Genomic DNA, 17,703 nt, shown 5'->3' with positions numbered 1-17,703 from the left:
ATATTTTATGTATCTATGAATCATCCAAGGGATTAACAAGATGATGACACATATTTTCAAAGAGTTGAGAATTTGAGACATGTGTCATTGATGGTTAATTCCTAAATTGCTTCTGATCATAGAATCATCATAGGGATGGTGATTGATCCAGATAGACCATTGCATGGATCGCTTCCTTCGGACAGATGGATCTCGAGTCTACAATGTAGTGACACTGGAGCGAGAGTGCAGATGGTTGTTAGAGAATAACTAGCACTGAGTGTGACCAACACGAGAAGTCACATGGATGTCTGCTCACTCATTAGTGACTTTCTTGATGCTGCAGTTGTATGACTGATCTTTGACCTGCGGTGCTACAGCTGCTCGTAGTGAGACTGCTGGAGTTTGATTACACATAAACATGAGTCTCAAAGAGCCATTATAGTGGATATTGGTGACAGTTGATCCACTGTAGGAGTGGGGTGTACACCTAGATGGGATCTATCGACCCTAGCAGAAAGGAGTAGTCCTATAAAATTTATGAAGCTGAGTCTTTAAGTTTATAGCCATAGCAATGTGATTATAGAAAAAGAGTTTTCATAAAAATCATATATAGACTCGAACTGATTGAATCTATCATATGATTGATGATGAGGTTTGATGATTCATCCATGACCTGCCATCTGATAGGAACTCATTATAGAGAGACTGTATTATATGTTAACTGTACCTAGAGATTTATCACTTTTTATTCTGTTGGATTGCTACTACATACTGCTAGGTGTCACTGGTGGATTGTGAGACCCATGAGCATCATCTTGATAATTGATGATCCTTGATGGACAGAGTTGGAACGGTTCCAATCCATTAAAAAGAGTTTCAATGATATTGTGATAGGGATCACAATATATCTCACTATCAGACAGAATAGAACCTTTAGAGTCATACATAAAGAGATTTTTGACTGATCAGATGGTTGAATTATGATTATAAATCATGATAGGATTCGATTATCAATTTGATTGATGATTGATCTAATACAAAAGTTGCATTAAGTAACTCGCTAAAGAGTTAGGAGTTAAAGAAAGATTAATTAGCAATTAGATTGCTAAGTGGCTCAATTTGATTGAGCTATGAGATTTGTATCAAGTCTAACTAAATCAGATTTAATTTGAATTGACATGGATTTGATTTGATCAAATCTGATTGGGTTATAAGTAACCTAAATTGCATAGGAGGATAAGTCCTAATTGAATTAGGATTTGGGTTTGACTCAATTCTTAATTAGACTAGGATCTAAATAAGAATATAAGAGTTCCTATTTAGACTAAAAATTCTCATATTCATAGATGTACCAAATCCTAATTGGATTAGGATTAAATTGAGTTTGACTCAAGCACCAAGTAAGAGTCTAAAAGGACTAGGACTTCTCTAATTATGTGACATCTAATCTAAATAGTTTAGACTCTAAATTAGATTTAGATTTTTATTTATTTGGATCTAATTAGGTCTTAATATGATTAGGATTGGTTGGGATTTAAATTGATTTAAACCAGCTATCTAAAAAAGAGTCCTAATTAGATTAAATTCTTTCCTCCATGCGTCTTAAAATTAGCCCACGCCAATCTGATTTTTGGGACGACAAAATATTTCATGTTTTTCCTCCTGTGCATGAAGTTTTGTGTGCATGTAAGAGGTTCATGCCTTCACTTAATTGACGTGTAAGAATCCTTGTTAGATTTGATTTTTTCATAAGATATGAGGCGCACAATATTAAGGTGGGTTGGCGGCATATTTGGTAGAGTCCTAAAAGGTTTGGACTCTTATCTTCTTATCCCCAGTGCCTATTTAAACCCAGCACTATATGGAACATAAAGGACCTAATAGGGATCAGGTTGAGATGCCAAAAGACCAGGGGGCATGCGTGGAGAAAAACAAAAAGAGAAGGCACGGTGTGAAGGTGCTTCATGGCGTGAGGTATGCTCCATATCTTTTCTTTCTTACACAATCAAAAGTTGGTTGTTTTGGACATCTCCTTTCTGCCTTTTTATCCATATTTATATATAAATTTTTTTCTCTTCTTTTTTCAAAAGTTGGATAAAATTTCTACATCTCTATTGTAGAGATTTGGTGCATGGGTTTAAGGTAGAAAAGAGAAGAAAGGGTTCTTCTCATAATCTCTAGCATAGAGATCAAGATCCTCCTATCATTTTCTTCTTGTCTAAGAGTGTCTAGTGTTGTCCAGCTATGCAATCCAAGAGGGAGGGATGAATTGGATTTTTAAAATTTTAAAGTTAATTTTGAACCACAAGGATTAAGTAATAATAAGCAAGTTATATGTAGTAAGTGGTTTAAACAAAGTGTAGAAATGAGATGCAAGAATGCAAGAAAATAAAAAAAATTTAGATAGAGAGCAAGTAAGCACACCATAAATAATCAAGATTTATAGCAGTTTGATGTCAATCTTGCACCTACATCCACTCTCTAAGCCCCTACTTGAGAATTTAAATCCACTAAAATATATTCAACAAGAATACAACGTTGGTACCTCCGACTCTAGCTATCCCAAGTTAGAACACTTATTTTTTGGGTACAAGCCAACCCAATAAATTCGATTTAAGGTTTGGATCAACCTATCTGGAACCCTTTCAAAACTAAAAATCAAGACAAAAACAGAGTATAAGAGTTAATGATAAAGAAATACAAGTTTAGCTCCTTTAATGAGCAAGTAAAACTTTAAGTACACTTGACACAACAAGAAAGAAGTTTTTCTAATTTTTCTCAAGGTTGTTGAAGACTTGAATGAGCTCTTGAGGGGTTGGTGAACTTGAAATGAAAGCTTCTTTTGCTTAAAGAGGGCTTTTTGCTTAGGGCTGAAATGAATGCTTGAATCTCTTATATTTTTTCCTCCTTTAAGTGCCTTCATATCTTCAATAGATGCTAGAGAGAAATTTGGATAGATTTAGAGCCGTTGGAGAGCTTTAAATGAGCATTAAATATGATCAAAATAAGCTGAAAAACTAGCCGTTATGAAGATTTTCCGTCATAGGGGTCGACTCATAGGGTCGTCCCCTGCACAGGGGTTGACCTCTGTGGCGCAGAATAGAAAGTGACTATTCTGTATCTTTGGCTTACACAGCCAACAGAGGTCGACCCTAGGGTCGACCCCTAGCATAGAAGTCAACCCCTAGGGTTATCCCCTTTGAGTGTGCCAGTCAAAAATAGCGTACCGTTCAGTCCCTTTTGACAGGGATCGACCTAGGGGTCGATCCTTTTCTTTAAACTTGATTTTCTCTCAAAATATATATCCAAAAAATATGAAATTACCTTCAATAGATCACAAATCTTCTGTTCTTACTCTTGAGACTTTCGAATCAAAACTTGATAAAATTATGATTTTGCCTCTGAAATATAATAAATCTTTTTTTAAGTCAAAATAGTTAGTAACCCCCTCAAATATTTTGTAATCATCAAAATCAATTCATGGAGCAATAATTTCTCCCTTTTTGATGATGACAAAATACTTAAGCAAAAGCAAAATATAACATATATAAAGCATTGATTAAGAATTTTAAATTTATGAAGATGCATCACTTAAATATTATAGTCAATTATTTGAATAAAATGCATCATGAGTAGTTTGAAAATTAGTTTGAAAATTTCTTATAAGATTATTTTCTTTGACACATTTTGCTTATTGTCTGATTTTATTTATTTCTCTACTCTTCTTTTTTGACAACATCAATTAAGATCTAAAGGAATTTTTAAAGAAAAAAAAAGAAAAAGACTCCCCCTCATAATAGCAATCATGAAGGATATTTTAATTTGCTCATATAGAAGATATTGCCATTCATAATATTTCATAGCACATATATGAGGTATTTTTAATATCACATAATTAAGATATTTCAATTGATGTCATTCATAAAAATTAACCCAAATGATATTCATAGAAGTTGAAAGTATATAAATATATATCCAAAATATGACTGAAAAGTTATCAGATACATAAGTGTCACAGTACATAAGAGTTAAGTCAAAATACATAGGCCATACAAAAGTCATGGGTAACAAGTATCCATGGGCCACCAAAAAAATACAGCTATCCATGAGTCAATCAGCCAACAAATACAAAGGCCATAAGTTAGATCCTTGACATAAAAGATTAACTATGCTAGATCTAATAAATATCATGGCCAGAGGCATCAGAATCAGAAGAGTCAGAGATATGATGAGGAGACACAGGATCAAAGCCATGGGTACATCCTCAACCACGTCTGCCTCGACCACGGATAGTAGTATCGACACGAGCAGAAGGGCGAGAAGGCCCTGGAGTCTGGGAAGATATGAACTTTGCTAGGAGAACAAGTCTGATGGTGTCCAATTATTCCAAAGCTCTCAACATAGACTGCATCAAGGTACCAATCTGAGTAGAGATAGCCTCACTGGAGTCTCTGATTTTTCTCCTTAAAAAAATCAAAGCTACTCTCCAAAATGCCTCGAAGCCTAGCCGCCTCTGCAAACAGGTTGGAGACCTCCATGATGTCTTCTTGCGGCTGGAGATGGGCTAAGGTTAATACCTGCCTCTGCAAATCTAAAACTCTGCCCGTCAGTCTCAGAATATGTCCCTCAAGCTCCTCAAGTCATGCGGACTGAGCTGTAAGCATCTGAAAGATAGTAGAAATATGAGGGATCATAGTCAGATCTGAAACAACCTGAGATATCGTCCTCTGAGTAAAATGTGAGGTGGCAAACTGCTAGGATAAGATAGAGGCAACCGACTAAGAAATCAACTGAATTTGATCATCTGCAAGTCTGAATATTGAAGGATCTACTTTGCTCCTTGACTATGGTACAGAAGCATCCCTCCTCACTAACTCTGAGGGATCAGCCTCATGATCAGACATGAACTAAATATCAGGAGATGCTCTATGATCACAAGGAGGTGAAGATGGTCCCTCCTCTGCTTTTCCTTCAACACCCTTCGACCAACCGCCATCAGTCTTTGAAAAACCCATGCGGTGCAGTATGTGGTGGTTGATGGTGTCGAAATACGATAATTTGGTGACTGTCTTTCCCTCAAAACAGACTCCGAACCTCCTAAAGATCAGGGTGAGTGCCATACCATAAGGCAGGTGAGTCTTAGACCTATTTAGGGTCTCTCTCATGGCCTCAAACATCAGAGCAGGAAGGTTCAAGGGGGTATCGGTGATTACATGGTACATGATGCATATATTCCTACCAGATAAAAGGTCATGCCTGTCACTCTTAGGGACAAAACGTTTGATCACCATGTGATGCAAAAGTCTCATCTCTGCTGAAAGTATCCTTACTTCTAATTTATTTAAATTTTCACTAAATGCTCTCCCTAAAATAACACTTAGTCCCTCTTCTTTGATTGGGAGCTCCATATAAGTATAACCTTCATAAGGCAAGTGCAAGATTTGTCCCAAATATAATGGATCAAGAACAATGTTAATACCTTTCACTGAAGATTTTACTGTTCCATTGAAGTAACTTAAATTTAAATAGAGCTCTCTGACCAAATCAACATAAGTTTTTTCTTTCAATAGATAGTAAAACTTCCATCCTTGATTTTTAATTTTTGATCTAATTGAGAACCTCTTTTTTTCAAAAAACTTAAAATCTATATTCTTCCTGGGTTCTACTTTTTGATTGGAGAGTGGTACCTTGCTTGGACTAAGTCGAGACTGTGAAAAAGCTGGAGCAGGACCTGAAACTAGAATTGGAGTAGGAGAGGGCTCGGTTGCCATTCTTTTTCTATGCACTTCCTCCTCTAACCCATGAGCAGATTTTCTTCTCTGCAGTAGCTTCAATTTGGGAGTCATTTCGGACAAAAGAGACTTGCAGACAGCTTAAGAGATCTAATGAGAGGTAGAGTGGAAAGGAATTTAGAGAAAAATAAGAATTTTGGAGAGATAGACTGTCAGTTTGGAGAAGAAGATTTGAAGCTAGGGTAAGCTTGATCCACCCAAACGAAAAAGAAAAAAAAAAGGATTTAGTTCCTAAAAGGGTGATTTGAAGGGGGAAAGCTGGTGGGAAGAGGGATTTTAAGAAAAAATTTATGGTTGAGAGAGTGGAGAGGGAGAAAATTTTTATTCGATGGAAAGAGGAAGATGAAAGGCAAAGGGTCGGCCTCTTTACTAATGGAGATTTTTCAATAAAACAAAACGTCTGATGGATTTTAATGAAAATTATAAGTTTACCCTATGGTTGACCCTAAGGGTCGACTCATGGCTAGAAAAATTCAAAAAAAATTATGAAAAAATTTCAAAAAAATTTAAAACTTGAAAGAAGGGTGTCTATTTAAGAGATTGATCATATGAAGGATAGTTTTGAACTTTTAAGAAAGGAGAGAAGAGAATTGAGCTCAAAATTTGGTTCAATAAATTTTTGACAAAAAGAACTTAGAATCAGAAAAATACTTAAGTTGATGGATCAAAGATTTCTAGTTCTTTCCTAATTTCACAAAATCTATCTTCACTTAAGGCCTTGGTAAAGATGTCAGTCAATTATTTTTCAGTACATACATAATCAAGAATTATATCATTATTTTGGACATGTTCTCTTATGAAATGATATCTAATTTCAATATGCTTTGATCTAGAGTGCTGAATTGGATTTTTAGTTAGATTAATAGTACTAGTGTTATCATATCTTATGGGAGTTTCATTGAGTTTGATGTCAAAGTCCTCAAGTTATTGCTTAATTTACAAGATTTGAGCACAGCAACTTCTGGCTATAATGTATTCGGCCTCTGCCTTAGACAGTGCCACTGAATTTTGCTTCTTGCTAAATCAAGAGATTAAGTTAACTCCTAAAAATTGGTAAGTTTTACTAGTACTTTTTCTATCTAATCTACATCCAGTAAAATCGACATCTGAATATCCTATTAAGTCAATTGATGAGTCTTTAGAATACCATAATCCTAGAGTTTATATACCTTTTAAATATTTAAGAATTTTTTTAACTGCATTTAAATGTGATTTTTTTGGATTTGATTGAAAGCGAGCATATAGACAAACACTAAACATAATATCTGGTCTACTAGCAGTTAAATACAATAAGGAACCAATCATGCCTCTATAAAATTTTGAGTCTACATTTTTACCTCCTTTATCCTTGTCAAGCTTACATGATGAGCTCATGGGGGTACCGATTGCTTTGGAGCCCTCCATTCCAAATCTTTTGAGCAGTTCTCTTGTATACTTACTTTGGATGATGGAGATTCTTTCTTTTATTTGTTTAATTTGGAGTCCAAAAAAAAATATAAGTTCTCCTATCATGCTCATCTCAAACTCCCCCTGCATGAGCTTAGCAAAATCTTGACAAAGAGTTTCATTAGTAGATCCAAATATAATGTCATCAACGTATATTTGTATAACTAAGATATCATCATGATTTCTTTTAATAAAAAATGTTGTATCTATATTTTCTCTTGAAAAATTATTATTAAGCAAGAATTTACTTAACCTTTCATACCAAGCCCTAGGTGCTTATTTTAAACTATATAATTCTTTATTTAATTTAAAAATATGATTAAAAAAGTATGATTTTTAAAATCAAGAGATTGTTCTATATATACTTTTTCAGCAATATAACCATTTAGAAAAGTACTTTTGACATCCATTTGAAATAAATTAAAATTCATAAAGCATGCATATGCAAGTAAAAGCCTAATTGCTTCTAATCTAGCAATAGGTGCAAAGGTCTCATCAAAATCAATTCCTTCTTCTTGATTATAACCTTTTGCAACCAATCTTGCTTTATTCTTAATTACATTTCTATGTTCATCCAATTTATTCCTAAACACCCATTTTGTGCCAATTACTGGATAATTTTTAGATCTTGATACTAAAGTCCATACATTATTTTTTTCGAATTAATTAAATTTTTCTTACATTGTATTTATCCAATTATAATCTTTTTCAGCTTCATCTATGATTTTAAGTTCAAAATGAAAAATAAATATAAAATGATTGTATGCATCTCTAAGTGAAGAACGAGTTCTTACTCCATGTGTAGGATCACCAATGATTAATTCTTTGGGTGATTATGATCATACCTCCATTCTTTGGGTAGATCATTTGTATCTTGAGGTTGTTCTTATTGTTCTTCACCTTCATCCTCTTATTTATTTTCATATTTTTTTTTATTTTGAATTGTTGAGTCTTTTAGGATGAGCTTCTTCATCCCTTTTATAAGAAGATCTGCATCATCAATACCTTCACTCTTTCTTGAAGGAAGATCATTAGTCTTATCAAAAACAACATGTATTGACTCCTCTACTATTAAAGTTTTTTTATTAAAAACTCTAAAAGCTTTGCTAGAAGAAGAGTAACCAAGAAAAATAGCTTCATTGAATTTTGCATCAAATTTTCTTAACTCTCTTTATCATTGTTCAAAACAAAACATCGGCAACCAAAAATATGAAAAAAAGCAATGTTTGGTTTTTTTCCTTTCTAAAGCTCATAGGGTGTTTTCTTTAGAATTGATCTAATTAAAGTACAGTTTAAAATATAACATGTCATGTTAATTGCTTCCGTCCAAAAGTATCTTGGGAGGTTGCTTTCACATAATATGGTATGAGCCATTTCTTTAAAGATTTTATTTTTTTTTCTACTATCTTATTTTGTTGGAATGTCCTAGGTGTCGAAAAGTTATGGTCAATACCTTTTTTATTACAAAATTTTTTAAAATCTTGATTTTCAAATTCGATTCATGATCACTTCGAATACTTTGAATTGAAAAAATTTTTTTATTAGTAACTTTTCGATAAAATTTTGAGAACACATGAAAAGTTTCATCCTTATGTGCCAAAAAAAAATCCCATGTAAAACGAGAGAAATCATCAATAATTACAAAGTCATATCATTTTCCACCTAAACTAGTAGTTCTAGTGGATCCAAATAAATCTATGTGCAATAATTCTAATGGCTTAGAAGTTGAAATAATATTTTTAGATTTGAATAAGGTTTTTGTTTATTTACCTAGTTGGCATGCATCACAAATTTTATCTTTTTTAAAATTTAATTTAGGTAAATCAATAACCAATTTCTTTTTAATAAGTTTTGAAAGTGAATGCATGCTAATATGTGTAAGCCTATGGTGCCAAAGCTAACTAGTCTCATTAATTTTGGCATTCAAGGCTACTAGGCATTGCATGTTTATCTTGAAAAAATCATTCAAATCTACCATATAAATATTACCATGTCTATGTCCAACAAATTTAATGCCTTCATCATTGGGACTAGTTACTATGCATAATGAAGATTCAAAAATAATTTTGTACCCTTTATCACAGAATTGACTAATACTTAATAGATTATATTTCAAACTATCTACTAATAAAATATTTTTAATATACTTCGAGGAAGTGATACCAATGTTACCTATACCGATGATCTTTCCTTTGCTATTATCTCCAAAGGAGACCATCCTTCCATCTTTTGCATCAAGTGTGATGAATTGGGATTCATCACTGATCATGTGTCTTGAGCACCTGCTATCAAAATACCATTTTTGATTTGTTCCTTGGGATACAAGACACACCTACATACAAAAATCAAGTTTTGACTTTAAGTATCCAAGTTTTCTTGGTCCTCTTTGGTTAGTCACAATGGCTCCTTTTGGAATCCATATTTTTTTCACATTAGAATTTTCAGATTTGCTAGAGAAACATGTATAAGATTTGTGTCCTACTTTACCACATTTAAAGCAAGTAATATTTGAATACTTGTTGCTTGATGAGTTCACAAAGATGTTTTTCAAAAATTTTTATTTCTTTAAAGGGTTGTAGCCAAGACCGGCTTTATCATAAATGGCCTTTTGATTATCAAGTATCATTTAAAGTTTATTTGAACTTAGAGTGAATTTTTCTACCATAGATTTTAACTTAGCAATTTCATTTTTTAAGTTCAGATTTTTTTGTGTCAAGACCAATTTTTCATTTGAAATATTCTCATTTTCTTTTAGTAAAGATTGATTCTTTGATTTCAATTTTTTGTTCTTTACCCTTAACTTCTTTAGATCATCAACTAGATCATAAAATGCTTCTTGAAGTTCTTCAAACATAAAGTCATTAGGAGTTTCAACGTTTACCTCATTTTTATGTACCATAAGGCACAAGTTGGCTTATTCATGTGAATCTTCTTCTTCGGAGCTTGACTCATCACTATCACTCCTTGTAGCCACCATAGCCTTTTTCTTGTATTTCTTGGGGCCCTTCTTAAGTTGTGGACATTCGGACCTAAAGTACCCCAACTTCTTACATTCATAACAAATAAGAGGCTGTTCCTTATCCTTTTCCTTGCTATGCTCCTCTTTTGTAGGTGGCCTCTTTCTCATTCCTTATTTTTTTTCTTCAAAAATCTTTTAAACTTTCTAGTGATGAGGGCTATTTCTTCATCTTGCTCTTCATTTTCTATTTTATCAGATTTCTCATCAAGTTAAGTAGTGGATTTGAGGGCGATTGTCCTCTTCTTTTTGACATCTTCTTCTTGATGTTGTTTCATGCTTAGCTCATGTGTCATTAGCGATCCTAGAAGCTCCTCCAAGGATAAAATATTCAGATCTTTGGCTTCTTGGATTGCGGTCACTTTGGCCTTCCAAGTCCTTGGTAAAGACCTAAGAATCTTTCTCACAAGATTGCCGTTAGAATAAGATTTACCAAGACTTTTTAGATCATTAATAATATCCATAAAATGAGTAAATATTTCAGTTATTGATTCATCATGCTCTATTTTAAAGAGTTCATATTTGTGCACAAGTATGTTAATTTTTAATTCCTTAACTTGATTAGTGCCTTCATGTGTTACTTCTAACCTATCCCATACTTTTTTAGCCGACATGCATGTTGAAATGCAATTAAATTTATTAGCATCTAAAGCATAAAATAAAATATTCATGGCTTTAGCATTGAGTTGAGTCATTTTCTTATCAACCTCATCCCATTCTCTTTTGGATTTGATTGATTCAACACCATCAATTATCTTAGTGGGTGTGTGTGATCCATTAACTATAACACTCTACATATCATAGTTAAGTGCTTGAATAAAAATTTTCATCCGAGCTTTTCAATAGGTGTAGTTTGACCCATTGAAAAGTAGAGGTCAGTTTGTGGACTGCCCCTCGGCTAGTGAAGCACCAACTTGAGTTACCATAAATCTTTAGCTCTTTGATGGTTAAATCAAAGTAGGGCTAGAGCACCGAGCTCTAATATCACTTATTGTCTAGCTATGCAACCCAAAAGGAGGGATGAATTGGATTTTTAAAATTTTAAAATTAATTTAGAACCACAAAGATTAAGTAATAATAAGCAAGTTATATGTAGTAAGTGATTTAAACAAAGTGTAGAAATGAGATGCAAGAATATAAGAAAATAAAGAAGTTTAGATAGAGAGTAAATAAGCATACCATAAATAATCAAGATTTATAGTGGTTCGGTATCAATTTTGCACCTATATCCACTCCCCAAACTCCTACTTGAGAATTTAAATCTACTAAAATGTATTCAATAAGAATACAACGTCGGTACCTTCGACTCTAGCTATCCCAAGCTAGAATACTTATTTTTCAAATACAAACCAATCCAATACAATTCGATTCAAGGTTTGGATCAACCTATTCAAGTTTTGGAACTCTTTCAAAATTAAAGATCAAGACAAAAATAGAGTATAAGAGTTAATGACAAAGAAATACAAGTTTAATTCCTTTAATGAGCAAGTAAAACTTTAAGTATACTTTCCACAACAAGGAAGAAGCTTCTCTGATTTTTCTCAAGATTGTTGAAAACTTGAATGAGCTCTTGAGGGGTTGGTGAATTTGAAATGAAAGTTTCTTTTGCTTGAAGAAGACTTTTTGCTTAGGGCTGAAATGAATGCTTGAATCTCTTGTGTTTTTCCCTCCTTCAAGTGTCTTTATATCTTCAATAGATGCTAGAGAGAAATCTGGATAGATTTAGAGCTATTGGAGAGCTTTAAATGAGTATTAAATATGATCAAAATGAGCTGAAAAACTAGCCGTTACGGAGATTTTTCATCACAGGGGTCGACTCATAGGATCGTCCCTTGCACAGGGGTCGACCCCAAGGGTCGACCCCTGTGGTGCAGAACAGAAAGTGATTGTTCTGTATCTTTGGCTTGCACAGCCAACAGAGATCGACATTGGGGTTGACCCCTGGCACAGGAGTCGACCCCTAGGGTTGTCCCCTTTGGGTGTGCCAGCCAAAAATATCATGTCGTTCAATCCTTTTTAATAGGGATCGACCTAGGGGTCGATCTTTTTCTTTAAACTTAATTTTTTCTCAAAATATATATCCAAAAAATATAAAATTACCTCTAATAGATCACAAATCTTCTGTTCTTGCTCTTGAAGCTTTTGAATCAAAATTTGATAAAATTATGATTTTGCCCCTGAAATATAATAAATCTTTTTTCAAGCCAAAATCATTAGTAACCCCCTCAAATATTTTGTAATCATCAAAATTAATTCATGGAGTAATATATAGAGACAAAAAAGATTTTCAACTATTAAGATACGATCTCTATAAGGAAGCTAGCATCCCGATAAGATCCATAAGCTTCTGATCAGATCAAAGTCTCGTGTGGATATCTGTAGAGGTCGGATACTTGTATGGCTACAAAGGACCTTCAAAAGACATCCATGATCATCAGTTCATGGTGAAGATTGATCCATGCCAAAGTATATTTTCTATTTATTTTTTCTTATTTGATTTCTATATCTAAATTCTATCTCGCATATGATGATCCTGTATATAGTTTTAAGATTTGATCTTATGCATACTTTGATTAAATTAGATTTAATTTAAAAATTTTAAATTCCACTGCATACTTCTTTTAAAAAATTTTACATGCATGAAATCACAAAACTCTAACAACGAGTCCACTGAATTGACTCGATGAAAGAGAACATCTTATAGAAGCCTTACCTGCATGTCAAAGATGGTTCTCTAAGTGGGAGTTGTGCAAGTGATCTTTAGACCTGAGACCACCATGGAATCTTATGCACATGAACCATATTTTCATTCATACTCCTGCATGACATTAAGATATGTATAGGGTGTTCTGAATATGGTGGAGTGTGTATGAAGGTTGTGAGTAGGTTAACATGGAATCGATCACTCCTAGTAAGAGAAGATCACATCCTATGTATTCTCAATCCTAGATGACTCGAAAAAAATTTTTTGGCCAAAAGCAGGAAGAAGTTTAGAATGAGTTTCTAATGCTTCTTCATTAGAGTCATTATTGATTAATTAAGAATCAATATGAATATGTGTTTGAGTTTGACATGATTCTATATTCGTGAACATATTCAGGGTGTAGGGATAATCGAATGATTGAATTGCATGATAACTTATCACTAAAAGATATATTTGATATTTTTATCAAATTTTATATCTTTTGGATAGTCATGATATATTACTATATATCAATCTTGACTTGTAAATTTTTGATCAAATTAAAGAGTTTAATTCGATCGTCAATTAGAATGGATTCTAATTGTTGAGCTCGAGTTAGTTTAATTGGACCTTAATTGATTAGACTGAAGTCCAATCAAATTTTATCAACCTGCATCCAAACTTACTGCTAGCTAGATGTAGAACCCAATAGGTCATACACATATAGAAATTGGATAAAGACCCTTTTGAAAAAAGTTGATTGGAATTTTGGATTCAATCAGGGTTCCGATAAGCATGCTAGCACATGTGGAAACCCTTGCTCCTTTGGAGATCAATTTGGTCTCATCTCTTACTAATTAGCTAGCCCAATTTGATGGGCATTTTGGTTAGGTCATGCCACCTAGAAGCAATCCAAATTAGGGCATCAAATCCCAAATTAATGCCAATTATGAAGAGTCGAAATTGTGGTGGACTCTTGGCACAAAATAGATTTTGCGCATGCATGCTGGCATGAGTAGAAGAAAAAAATCCTTCTGGCATAGGATTAAGATATGTGTGATAGCCCATATCACTCTCTATCCTTTGGTTCATATCTCAAAGTATGAGATTTATTTTTTTTGAATTTTTTAGGGTGGAGAAAAATTAAAAACAAGAAGGGTCTCTCACGCATGTGCGCAGAAGCATCGCATCTCTCCACAATTTGGAGAGTCCTTCTCCTAACCAAATGCTTTCAAATTAGAATGATTTTTTATGATAATGTTCCACATTTGATAGTATTTTTGGTGATTTTTTTGAAATTTTTCATAATTATATGATGGCCAAACGGATGCCAAAACTTCCCTCATGTGTGCACGTGCGGTGATTAGCATTTGCGTGAAGAGGTGTGAGGATCACTTCTTTCTATGGATTTTTTGATCTCCTTATTAGGTGATCTAAGATCAAGATTGAATTTTCTATCCACATGGATTTTTGTAGATTTTTTTGATTTGAGAAGGGATGTGAAAATATCCCTTCTCTGGTAGCACGTGAAGAATAGGGTGCTGATCGACGTATCATTGATAAGAGTCTTTCTACTTGAAGAAACTCTTATCTCTGATAATCAAATCAAATATGCCTCTTAGATGAGGCATGTCCTCCCTTTTGGCATTCCTTTGGTGGCTATAAATTGGTCAGGGCACTTGATGTCCGAGGTATTCAGATCAAGTTTTCAATTTCTCTCCATTTCTCTTCTTTCTTTCTTACAACCTATCTTAGTTTTAGGACAAGACTTTAAAATTTAAGATAAAGCCTTATCTGATCTAAAAAAATATTATGAGGGTCTTAAAGAAGGAGAATCAAAAGTTCAAAGAAGGTTTTGAGAGGGTGAGGTCAGGTTCTTGAAGAAACTGTTAGAATTTGATGTCTCAAGATTCAATCTACATTGAGCCTACAGTGAGGTTCGTGGCGAAAAATGGTGTCCAACGAGACCAAGATCACCTGAAACGGAGCTCGGATGGAGGAGATACGAGCTTTTGAAGTCGGCATGAGATTCAAGGCGATGGAGGACCGCCGACGACCGGCGGTGGGCGGCAGCAGCGCGGCTGTAGGCGGCGGCGCGCAGGACGCGCGACCCAGGCCCGCACGGGATGCGCGACCCAGGCATGCGGCCCAGGTGGGCGCGCGGCCCAGGCGCGCGCAGGCCCGCACGGGGGAGCGGGCCGGCCCAGGCCAGCGGCCTGCTGGCCCTTTGCTCCGGTCCACTGTGGACCGGGCGGTCCACAGCTGGGCCTATGGATCGCGTGGGTGTTTCCCATGCATTTCTCACAGTCCACGATACTATTTCATGGACCGAAGCACGATCGGAGGGCCCAGGTGGCTCTCGGTCTTGATCCGACGGTCTGGGACGTGATTTGGGTTGATTAAGGAGTCCTAATCATGATCTAAGTCGTGATTAAGGTCTATAAAAAGCCTTGTACACAGAGAACACAGAGAATAGAAGGTGTGGTTGATTTTCTCGCACCGTACGAACCCGAGAAGAAAGAGAGAGGCGGAAGTGTTGCAGTGAGAGAAGGAGCAGGGCTCCTGGACTGCAGTCGCTAGGCACTTCAGGGGTTCAAGAGGGTCTTCCAAGAGAGAGAGCTTTTGTGAGAAAAACTTCAAGTGAGAGAGAATTGGGTGTACAAGGGTTGAGGGTGAGGGTGAGGTCTCCTCTTGTAAAATTTTCTTTTTCATAGTGAAGTTTGGATGCCCCGTGGAGGCGAGCCCTTTTGTGGCTGATCCACGTATTTTGATTGTTTTCTTTTTGTTTTGTTTCTTCTTTCTTCCTGCTGCATCGCGTGGTACTGAAAAGATCTTGAGAGGTGGTGTCCTGGCCAGACATCCACCCAATAAGTGGTATCAGAGCAAGGTGGTACAAGGATGCAGATTGCAGTGGTGGTGAGCAAGACTGAAGATGGAGAAGATAGGAACAATCAAGATGGAGATCAACAAGTTCGATGGTAAGAGCAATTTCTCCTTGTGGCAGGCAAGGGTGAAGGACGTGCTCATCCAACAGGGGTTGATCGAAGCTCTCTTGTGCGATGAGAAGCCGACCACCATGGAAGTGCGGGATTGAAAATGGCTACAGATGTAGGCGGTGAGTACCATCCGCATGTACCTAGCGGATGAGGTGGTGATCCATGTGCTGAGTGAGACTTCTCCGATGGTGCTGTGGTCGAAGCTCGAGGAGTTGTACATGGCGAAGTCTCTCACCAACACTCTTTTCCTTTGGAGGCAGTTTTACCAACTGCGGATGACTGAGGGACAGAGCGTGCAGGAGTATCTAAGCCACTTCCAGAAGATCCTCACCGACCTCCTCAGCGTTGGTGAGAATGTTGAGGAGAAGACCAGGGCACTGATTTTGCTGGCGTCGCTTCCTCCTTCGTATGAGTCCTTGGTGATTGCTCTTCTAGTGGAGAAGAGCACTATCAAGATGGACGAGGTCACCGCGGCGATACTCCAGAACGAGGTTCTCAGGAGGGAGAACCCAGCTTCGAGCTCAGGTGGCGGTAGCTCAGCTTTGGTGGCTTCTGGAAGAGCAGGAGGCGGTAGATGGAGCGACAGGAGATCGCAACGAGGACGGTCTAAGTCCAGGAGGGACTTGAGAAAAACCAGGTGTTACCGGTGTGAGGAGTTGGAGCATCTAGCCAGAGATTGCCTTCAACTTAAAAATCGGACGGTGGCTGCTGTGGCGACGGCCGACAGCGATTTAGATGGAGATGTCCTGGAGATATCTGATGAGGTATCTAATTCTTCCCAGCAGTGGATATTAGATTCTGCATGCCCCTATCATGTATGTTGCAGAGAGAAGCAGTTTGACTCCCTGGAGAATAGTGAGGGCACTGTATATCTGTCGGATGGATCGAGCTGTGCAATCAGAGGCATTGGGATGGTCAGCTGGAGGATACATGACGGTGCAGTGAGGAGATTGAGGGAGGTCCAATACATACCCAATTTCAGACGGAATCTTATCTCACTTAGTAGACTAGATTCGAGAGGCTACAGGACGGTAGCTGGTGGAGGAATCCTGAGGGTGCTACGCGGCGATAGGATTGTGCTGGAGGGGAAGAAGGAGAGCAGAAGACATTATTACCTGACAGGGAGCCTAGTGCGAGGTGGAGCTTCGAGAGTCAGGTGGAGCCCAGAGCGAGGTGGAGCTTCAGGAGGCAGATCGGGTACGAGACAGGAGACTTGGGAGGACGAGAGACGATGTCGCAAGGTGAGATTCCTATTGCCGCAGGATGATGCCCCGAGCAGGTCTCAGGTCAGGAGGAGCATAGCATACGATGGAGATAGGATCGAGCAGCCTGGCTCGACTCTCATATTTGCCCATCCATGATCAGCAGGCGATTACCCCAGGGCATGGGGGCGAGGAGATCCAGAAGCTCTCAGAGTTTGGAGGAGGCCGAATATCGAGTTGAGGTGGAGATTGTTAGGATTTGACATCTCAAGATTCAGCCCATATTAAGTCCACAAAAAGGTTTATGGCGAAAAATGGAGTCCAACGAGATCAAGATCACCTAAAACGGAGCTCGGATGGAGGAGATATGAGCTTTTGAAGTCAGCACGAGATTTGAGGCGGTGGAGGACCGCCGGTGACCGACGGCGGGCGGCAGCGGCGCGATCGTAGGCGGCGGCACGCGGGACGCGCGACCCAGGCCCGTGCGGGATGCGCGACCCAGGTGCGCGGCCCAGGCGGGCGTGCGGCCCAGCCGGGCGCGTGCAGGCCCGCGCACGAGAGCGCGCCAGCCCAGGCCAGCGGCTTG

This window comes from Elaeis guineensis, chromosome 7 (genome assembly GCF_000442705.2).
Source record: "Elaeis guineensis isolate ETL-2024a chromosome 7, EG11, whole genome shotgun sequence".
In the NCBI taxonomy this organism is placed as follows: Eukaryota; Viridiplantae; Streptophyta; class Magnoliopsida; order Arecales; family Arecaceae; genus Elaeis; species Elaeis guineensis.
The sequence above is the reverse complement of the archived record's forward strand: the minus strand, read 5'-3'. Positions refer to the sequence as shown.